This window comes from Dipodomys ordii, unplaced genomic scaffold (genome assembly GCF_000151885.1).
Source record: "Dipodomys ordii isolate 6190 unplaced genomic scaffold, Dord_2.0 Scaffold29, whole genome shotgun sequence".
Classification (NCBI taxonomy): Eukaryota; Metazoa; Chordata; class Mammalia; order Rodentia; family Heteromyidae; genus Dipodomys; species Dipodomys ordii.
In genome coordinates this window covers 4866682-4875997 of record NW_012267245.1, presented here as the reverse complement: position 1 = coordinate 4875997, position 9316 = coordinate 4866682, and positions in this window count along the sequence as shown.

Here is a 9316-nt window from a genome sequence, read left to right as displayed (position 1 = left end):
CACTCCTGCCTTTTTCTGAACAGTTTATTGGAGATAAGAGTCTCACAGACCTTTCCAGGCTGACTTCGAACCACAATCCTCAGAGCTCAGCCTCCTGAGTAGCTAGGATGACAGGCATGAGCCACCTGTGCCCAGCATGAAATTCTTATTCTTTACACTAAATAGACTGAAGAGCTCGGGTCCCTGAGAGGGCACGTGAGGTCTGTGTGCAGGAAAAACTCAGCTTTTCTGAGATGCCCCTTGAGATGTTTGGCTGTTATGATGTCCTCGTGCTAGATTTTGATGATGAGAAGAAGCCATTACACAATTGGGACTAACGAGGCACAACAACTAGGCCCTGGGCACCCAATTAAGCTGGGCACCGTGGTTCTGCTAATCTGTACAGTTTTCCATTTCTACTGCTGCAGACTGACAGCTAATCATCAAAAAAAAAGCCCCAGGGTCCTCTGGGCATAGAGAGTTCCAGAATATTCTGGAAAAGCCTTTGATGTTTTCTGGCCTCTTCCTGCCTCTGATTTTACCTTTTCATCCTTCTGAAAAAGCGGGATCTGCCAGCCACCGGAGGGAACCGGTGTGGCTGCTGGCCCTGCCCGTGTCTGGAGAGGGGAGAGGCCCAGAGAATGTTTGCTGAGTGAATCAAGGATTAAACGAAGTGAAAAGGAATTGGTGGCCATCCGAGGTCTTCGCTTTGCCATGCAGGACACACAGAGACGGCCTGGAACGCGTCTGGTGTGGTGCGGACGGGTGTTTATGGAGTCTCTGGGCAGATCACACCAGCTCAACAGAGATGCCTAGGGGAAATGGTCCAGCTGCAGTTTCACGCGTGCCTGTACATCTGGGCTGAGCCATAGGTCATCCGGCTCCATCTCTACCGCCTGTGGGTTTAGCCTCTGTGCTAAACCATGAGTCCCTACCAACTTCCTGTCCAGCCTAGACTGTCCTGTAAACCCACTGCCTAGACCAGGGCTCTGCACGGAACTGCTCTCCATCAACACTGTGGAGTCTAATCGCCCGACTCTCAAGGTAGTTCATCTCCTCTGCTGTTCACTTTCTATTGCAAAGTAACCAATAAACACAAGAAGTTCAGAACCGCTGAGGCTGGCTTCCCTGCTAAGAGCCGTCTGCTGGCTGATTTCCTGTTCGGAGTTGGGCCTTTCAAGCACATGGGATGGTTGGCTATCGGCCTGGGGCTCCTATGTTGCTGGAAATGCTCCCCACTCCTCAGGCCACTCATATCCCTGTGCATGTGGAAAATTTCCAAAGTGATCCACCGAGCAATCCCTCTGCAGATTCCTTCCCTTCTCCACATAAATACAAACAACTCAGATACATAGACCACTGGACAGAGTCCCTTTTGATGAGCTCTAAGTCAACTGATGAGGAACTGTAACTGCATCTGAGCAACCTTTTTGCCCTGTCATTACGAAAGTGATGCCCCGCAGAATTTCAAGGCTCACCCACACTCAAGTACAGGGAAATACAGACATGTGCCGCGGGGGTCATTGAATTTCCCACACTACACCTTCTCTAACTTCATTTCATTTCTTTGTTTTTTACTATTCATTTTAAAGTAGCTGCACAAGGGGTTTTAATACCACAAGTTATATTTCTATTCCTTTACCTTCTCTTTTCCTTCCTTCCCTCCTTTCCTCCTTCTTTTCTTAATTTCTTTCTTTTCAGTGTCTTCAGCTACTCATTAATAAACAGATCAACATACCAATACCAGTGCTGTAGTAAAATTAAGTTACACCTGTGGAAAGGCCCGCTGATAACTGCATGTACCTTTCCCTTTGCCTGTTATTGCCAGACTGTCTTCCATAACTGCTCCCAGCTTATCCTGAGAATGGAGAACAGCTGGGCTGTGAACCTAAGGAAGAATTCCATCAGCTCTCCAGAAACAAATACAGATAAAAATAAGGCAAGTGGATAGTATGTGATGATAGTCCTCTTGGAAGAGTGGTGATAACTGAAGGCACCCAGCATTAGCCCACGACTCGAGTAGAGATGATTTATATATCTCTCTCTCAAGGATGACATCCAAGCTCTCAAAGGACAAAATCACTCCTATAAAAGTCTTAGGTTAGTATTTGTTCTTGATAAAAAGCAATACGCGTCTCACTTTACCGCATTAGGGCACCAAAGAGCCCCAAGGAAAGGCTGCTGGGCTGCGTGTAGCCCTCAGGACACAGCTGATGCAGGGTAAGGGGGGTCAGGGCTCATCCGCTCTCCTCAGTCTTTGCTGCTGGCATGTCTTGCTTTGGCCGGCTCCTTCCCTTGGCCCCCGAGAGCTTTAGAGCGGTGTCCTGTTGGGCAAGTTCTACCCTTGGGAGCATCTGATTATTCTCAGAAAACTTAATGCCCATGTTTTCTGATTACCTCTATGCCAAGCAGGGCGCCTGCCTAGGGGCAGAAGGAACAGAGATGTCAGAGAACAGCTAGCTACGAGCACGTCTTCTGAGTTACATCTGGACTTTAGAGAGACCTTTGGTATAACTCAAGTTCCCTCTCAGCCGTTAGCTGGAGCCCACAGCTTCCTACGCGGGCAGCTGGAGCTTCCCCTCTTGGAGCATCTTGCTGAGATGGCCAATTTACCACCAGTGACCAGGAGATCCTACGCTCATAGTAGGTCCTGCCCCCTACTATGTCCCTCGGCTTGAATGAGGGGCATGCTGGGCAAGTACTCCACCACCTAGCTATACCTCCTACCTTCCATGTGCATTTTCTTTTCTTTTATTTTTTGGTCAGTTGTGGGGCCATGCAACCTGGGTTTCTTTGGATCTGGCTTTCTTTGCTTAATATATATATGTATTTTTTTAAATATATTTTTTTCCAAGTCTTTCCATTTCCTTACGGATGATACAATATCATATGCATAGGAGCAAAGGCTCAACAAGCTATGTGCATATGATCATATGAAATAATAATACGTTATGAAATGGATTCCAAGAAGAAGATAGTGTGAACAAATGCAATAGTGGTCCTCACTGGACACTATGTGCAAAATGAACTGGACATCTTCTCACCTGATAAGCCTGTGGCAGAAACAGGGCCCGAACCAGTGCAGACCGGAGGAAGGCACTGTGGACTCCGGGTAATCAGACAGGATTTGAAGTGTCCTGTCATCACGTGGCATGGTTTGTCTAGGCTGCCCCGGCTGGAGTGGCCTGACCGGCGAGACTATTTCAGAGGGCTGATTAGAGTCAACATGCTCTTCTCCTGACCTTTATTAACAAAGCCATCCAGCCTTCTGCATTTTGAAATGTTAATATCTAGGAACAGGATAAAAGGGCTCGGTCCCTGAGGGCTGACACGGCAGTTTCTGTTTATTTTGGCTTTCAGGGCAGGGAGAGAAACTGCTCCTCCTCCCTTGGTGGTGAGGGCAGGTGGGAGGGGCCGGGCAGGCCCAGGGCAGGCTGGCCGGGCCACCTGGCCAGTTCAGGTGGAAGGCCAGGCGGGGGCCCGACCCCCTGGCCGCCATCAAAGCGTCTACATCAGCTCTGAGCGTGTTGAAAGGGGGTGGCAGTTTGATATTCAAAAACTGCTTCACTCATTAGAATTCCTTTGTACAACGACTTACATATAATACCTTTTAAAAGGTTAAGTCACCAGAGGTGTCAGGCGTCTAACTCCATTGTTCTGGCTCCAACCATCTCACCCCTGTGACCAGAGCTACCTCTACTCCATTTATAGAAAGAAGGTCAGAGGTCTACAGATCAGCGAGAGTGTTCGCCAGTGACTTGCCCGAGCCACTGTGAAAGGAAACTGTATTGTCAGGATGGCTGGGGGAAGGGGCAGAAAAGCAGCAGTCCACAGCAACAGTGAAAGATAAAAAACCCAACCACCCAATAATAGTGCGTGTGTCGGGCTGGGAAGGTGGCTCAGGGGTAGAGCGCTTGCCTCGCATGCATGAGGCCCTGGGTTCGATTCCTCAGCACCACATAAGCAGAAAAAGGTGGAAATGGTGCTGTGGCTCAAGGGGTAGAGCCCTAGCCTTGAGCTGAAGAGCTGAGGGACAGCACCCAGGCCCAGAGTTCAAGCCCCATGACCGACCAAAAAAAAAAAAAACTAGTGCATGTGTCTACCTAGGGTTCTTTCCCTCCTCCTCTCTGTGAAGCTGGGTCTGCCATCAGACTGAAGAGCACAGATTTTGTGACAAACAGCACAGGACTCTGGGCACTACTGGCATGGCCGTCCCTGAAAGAGACACACTGGGGACACGCGGGAGGAGGGTGAAGGCGGCGGCACAGACCTTGGACGTGAGGAGAGGCAAGGCTTGACGCCAGGGGAGAGCGGCAGGAAAGACGGCAGGGCAGGGAGAGTGGGGACATGGGGACGGAGGCTGCTCCCAGACCACGCTTCAATTCATGCCACTAGCGCGACAGCAACAGCGAAGGGAAATCTCACACCGGAGTCAGCACTCTGGACTTGCACTACGTTTTCATTTCAGTAACAAGAAGAAGCTACTTGTCATTTCAGACCTTGGAGGGAGGACGGAAGGGGCGCTCCCCACCATGCCCCACCCACGCAGGCCTGGCCGACTCCAAATCCAAGCGTAACAGGATTCACTTCCATCACTGCTGGCGTTAATGTCTTAAGAGGCCTGCTTTCGGAATTAAACATTCCCACGTGTATGAGTACATGAGCAGAAGAGACAAGCCACATTCGATGCTTTTGTGATTCTCTTTCCTGCTTTTGCAGACATGTGGCATTTGTTTTGTAAATAAATGGAAGGTGTGTGGCCAGCAAGTCTGCTATCAGTACCATTTTCCCAGCTGCATGGGCTCTTTGCATGCTTGTCACATTGAAGCACTCCTCTCGGTATTTTGTACTTTCTATCATTATTGTATCTGTTATGGTGATCTATTACCAGTAGTCTTTTTTAACGGAGCTTTCATTAGCATATATTAGTGGTTCACGGAGGGCTCGTTGTGACCTTTCCATAGTTGCGACCTTTTTATACAAGCGTACGACGAGACCTGATGAAATTCACCCCCTCTACAACTCTCCCTCATTTCCCTTCCCCCCATTCTTCAAGAAATCTGAACAGATTTCATTGTTCTATTGTCATACATGTATATAAAGTACTTTGACCATTTTCAACCTCTCTGTTCACCCTCCCTCTCCCTCTCATACCTTCCCCAGCAAAACCTGTTCTACATCCCTCTCATTCATTTTCTTTAGAGCTTATCAATTGCACAACCATATATGCATGTGTGAAATGTTAGTGACCTTTCACCTTGCCATGGTAAGTCGGGGCGCCATGTCAGAAGGCAATGAACTCAACTGATAAAAGAATGTTCTGTTTGCCCCCCCCATCACTAACCCATCCCACCTGCCTCTTTCTCTTCTGAACTCCTAATTCTTTGAAATTAAGCAAATTAAGAACCCCATAACTGTCCTTAGGTAGTCAAGTGAAAGTAAGAGCCTCACCTCTCTTGAAGCTAGAAGCTATACATGATGAAGCTCAGTGCAGAAGATTCTTTGTAGAGGCCAGGAGCTAGGGCTACTGCTCCAGGTAAACAAGCCATGAATACAAAGAGAACGCTCTGGAGGGAAATGGGAAGTCCTATTCGAGGGAACACACAAGTGATAAGAAAGTGAAATGCTCACTTCTGATACAGAATTTTTCGTGGCGTAGAAAAAAGATCACAACGGCCGCAACTTCCCTTGCGCCAAACTCTAATGGCAAATGGAATACATTTACAATTTTCAACTGTGGGAAGAAATACAGCGCACATATGGAAATACAGTGTAATCCCTTTGATTTTTTTCCTCTTATGAGCATGTTAAGTTGCTATCACTTTAAAATAGTTTGTTAGAATCAAAAAAATATTGTGAGCTGGCCATCAGTGGCTCATGCCTTAATCCTAACTACTCAGGATGCTGACATCTGAAAGATCACAGCTCAAGGCCGGCCCAGGCAGAAAAGTTCATTAGACTCCATCTCCAAAAGTAATCAGCAAAAAGTTGAGCTGGAGGTGTGGCTCAGTGTAGCAACTGCAAGGCACTGAGAGTTCAAATACTAATTTCACCAAGAAAAAAAATGTTAAAGATATTTTGGTAAGCAGCATCACGATAAAGCAAAAATCTGTAACAGACAAAAAAGCAAGGAGTCAACATACAGTACTAGAATATATCACTTAACCACAAGGAAAGAAACTCAACAAAACTAGAATTAGAAATCAAGTTACAAAATGGCTATAATACAACTGTAAATATCTTTAATTAGATACAGGGGATTAAATCCTCCAATTAAGAAATGTAAGGGGGAAGGAGAGAATGACAGAGGGCTAACATTATAGAAAGGCACTTAATTTTTACTTATGAAATACCATAACAAAACCCACTAAAACTTAAAAGATGAGGGATGAGGAAGGTTGGTTAAGAAAGGGGGTAAATTTGACCAAAGTAGATTATATGCAAGTTGCAAATAACACAATTAATCCATTTTATACAACTAGTTTATGATTAAAAGATTTTTTTTGTCGGTCATGGGGCTTGAACTCTGGGCCTGGGTGCTGTCCTTCAGCTCTTCAGCTCAAGGCTAGGGCTCTACCACTTGAGCCACAGCACCACTTCTGGTTTTCTGGTGGTTTATTGAAGATAAGAGTCTGATGGACTTTCCTGCCTGGATGGCTTTGAACTGAGATCCTCAGATCTCAGCCTCCTGAGTAGCTAGGATGACAGGCATGAGCCACTGATGCCTGGCTTAAAAGATTTTCTTAAGAACAGAATTAGAGTAACTAAATGCATTTTCTTTTCTGGCCATGGGGCTTGGACTCAGGACCTGGGCTCTGTCCCCGAGTTCTTTTGCTCAAGGCTAGCACTCTACCACTTTGAACTACAGTTCAACTTCTGATTTTCTGGTGGCTAATTGGAGGTAAGAGTCTCACAGACTTCCCTACCAGAGCTGGCTTTGAACTGCAATTCTTGAGTAGCTAGGATTACAGACATGAGCCACCAGCACCTGGCTTTAAGTGTATGTTTTGTAAAGGCCTAATTCCATGTAACAATTTGCTTTACCTCAAAGAACACATAAATGAAAGTGGATGAACTAAGAGATTTCATTCAAGTGGAAACCAAAAAGAAACCATGAGTAGCCATACTCATATCAGATTAAATGGATTTTAAATCAAAACCAATAAAAACCAGTAAGTCAAAAGCAGTAAAAAGCTGACAAGGGGAATTAATGATTATAAATATTGATGGATCAAGTATTACAGCATCCAAATATGTAAAGCAAATATCAGTAGGCTTACAAGGAGAGAGAGGCTGAGATGATAACGGTATGGAGTTTTCTCACTCTACTTTCAGCAACAACCAGATCAGGCAGACAGAAAATCATCCCAGACTAAATGGACCTACATGTGTCTTTAGAGTGCTACAGCCATCAACGGCAGAATACGTAACCTTCTCCATATCACCTTAGAGGTCTAGGCCAGAGAGTCGGCTTTCCATCTAGTGACCCTTCATCTACACCATGTGACATCGTTTCTGGAGATGTATGCAATCTTTCAACTGGAACTTCAAGAATGAGAGAGAGGGATGGGTAGAGGAGCCATAACTGTCTTGGGATAAGGAGAAGAGAGACTCAGAGAACTGTGAGATAGGAATGTGGCAGTGAATGAAAGATAATTCGCTTGAATCTGGAAAAGGAGAGAACATGATCTAAGGGATGGGGAGGGCCCTCGGGTGGTCTGCGGGCATGCCCGAGGAAGGCAGGCCTTGGAAGTCACCCACAACCCTGGGGGCCCAGAAACACCCACAAATGTCGTCAGGAAGAGAATCTCTGATTTGCCACTCATTTGCTCATTTCTAGCGGATTCAGTGAAGCACTTATTATATATCAGTGCCCATTAGAAATTTTCATTCCATCTTGGCCCAAATTGATTTTCTATTTTTCTGACAGAAATTAGGTTGGGATATTCTGAGAAGCAAACCATTTTCCAAGTTCAGTTTTCAACATTCATAGTATATTAGTTTCTGCCGCTGATACATCTAATGTGACTGGCAAAGAATGAATCACCATGAAATTGATAAAAAGAGATTATTTTTCCCCCAAAGAGGAAAGAAGACAAAGTAGACAAATTATGGCTCACAAAAGTTGATGTTCACACAGTTTTAGATACCAAGAATATACATTATGTAATAAGCAATTGTGTTCTATGTCTCTGCATCTGTCCAGGGCATACCACCTCTGTTGAACATCTCTACAATTTGGAGTGGAGTTTTAGCCCAAAGGAGAAAGATCTGAAAGGAAGGCTACTCTCCTCACTTCTTGGAGAACAAGACAGCCCAGCCCAAGACATCCTCAGATGTTCAGGCTAGGGATGTGAGGGGGTGGAGGGAGAAGCCATGGGCTAAGCTAGATCAGCATCTATGGAGACTGAAATCTGGAAGGATCTTGAGATCAAAGAAATGGCATCCTCCTACATGAATGGGAAGCTCATTCCCTGAGCTGGAAACTTCACAGGTAGCCAAAAAGTTGGCATTAAAATTAGAAAACCAAGCCGGGCGCCAGTGGCTCACGTCTGTAATCCTAGCTACTCAGGAGGCTGAGAACTGAGGATCAAAGTTCAATGCCAGCCCAGGCAGGGAAATCTATGAGACTCTTATCTCTAGTAAACTGCCAGAAAACTGGAAGTGGTGCTGTGGCTCAAGTGGTAGAGCGCTCACTGAAGTGTGCTTGCTGAAGAGCTCAGGGACAGCACCCGGGCCAGAGTTGAAGCTCCATGACTGACAAAAAAGAATTAGAAAAACAGGTGTGAAATAAAAGGAAATGTACTAAACTATTAGTAATACAACCAACACTGTAACATCTTTCTGTGCTTTCCAGAGTAGCTTAAATTATGAATTTATCATCACAGAAGCAGGCTACATCCCAAATGCAGGAAAAGAGAAGGGTCAGGAAGTCAGTGATCACATGTATTAATTACTTATTAATATTTCTCTCCAGTTTGCTGTTTGTGGGATTCACTTTTTAAGGTTTTACATTACTTTAAGACTATCTTCTCATTCTAAATAAATTCTCATGACATGTCTAACCTTGTACTGATAGCTTAGTAATATTTTTTCCTGTGTTGTTTGTCTTAATTTTCCCCAAATTGTGAAAATATTAGGCCCCACCAAACCCAACTTCCTCCCAGGCCTTGTGTCAACAAACAATGCAGATCTGCAGGGAAGGACTGCCCAGAGCCCGAGGTCCTGGAGCTGGGGCTGGATGAAGACCAAAGAGTGCTCATGGCTGGGTCGGGAATGCGCGTCTGCAGGAGAGACACCAGAGGCGTGCTCAGCATCGGCAGCCTGCTGTACGTCC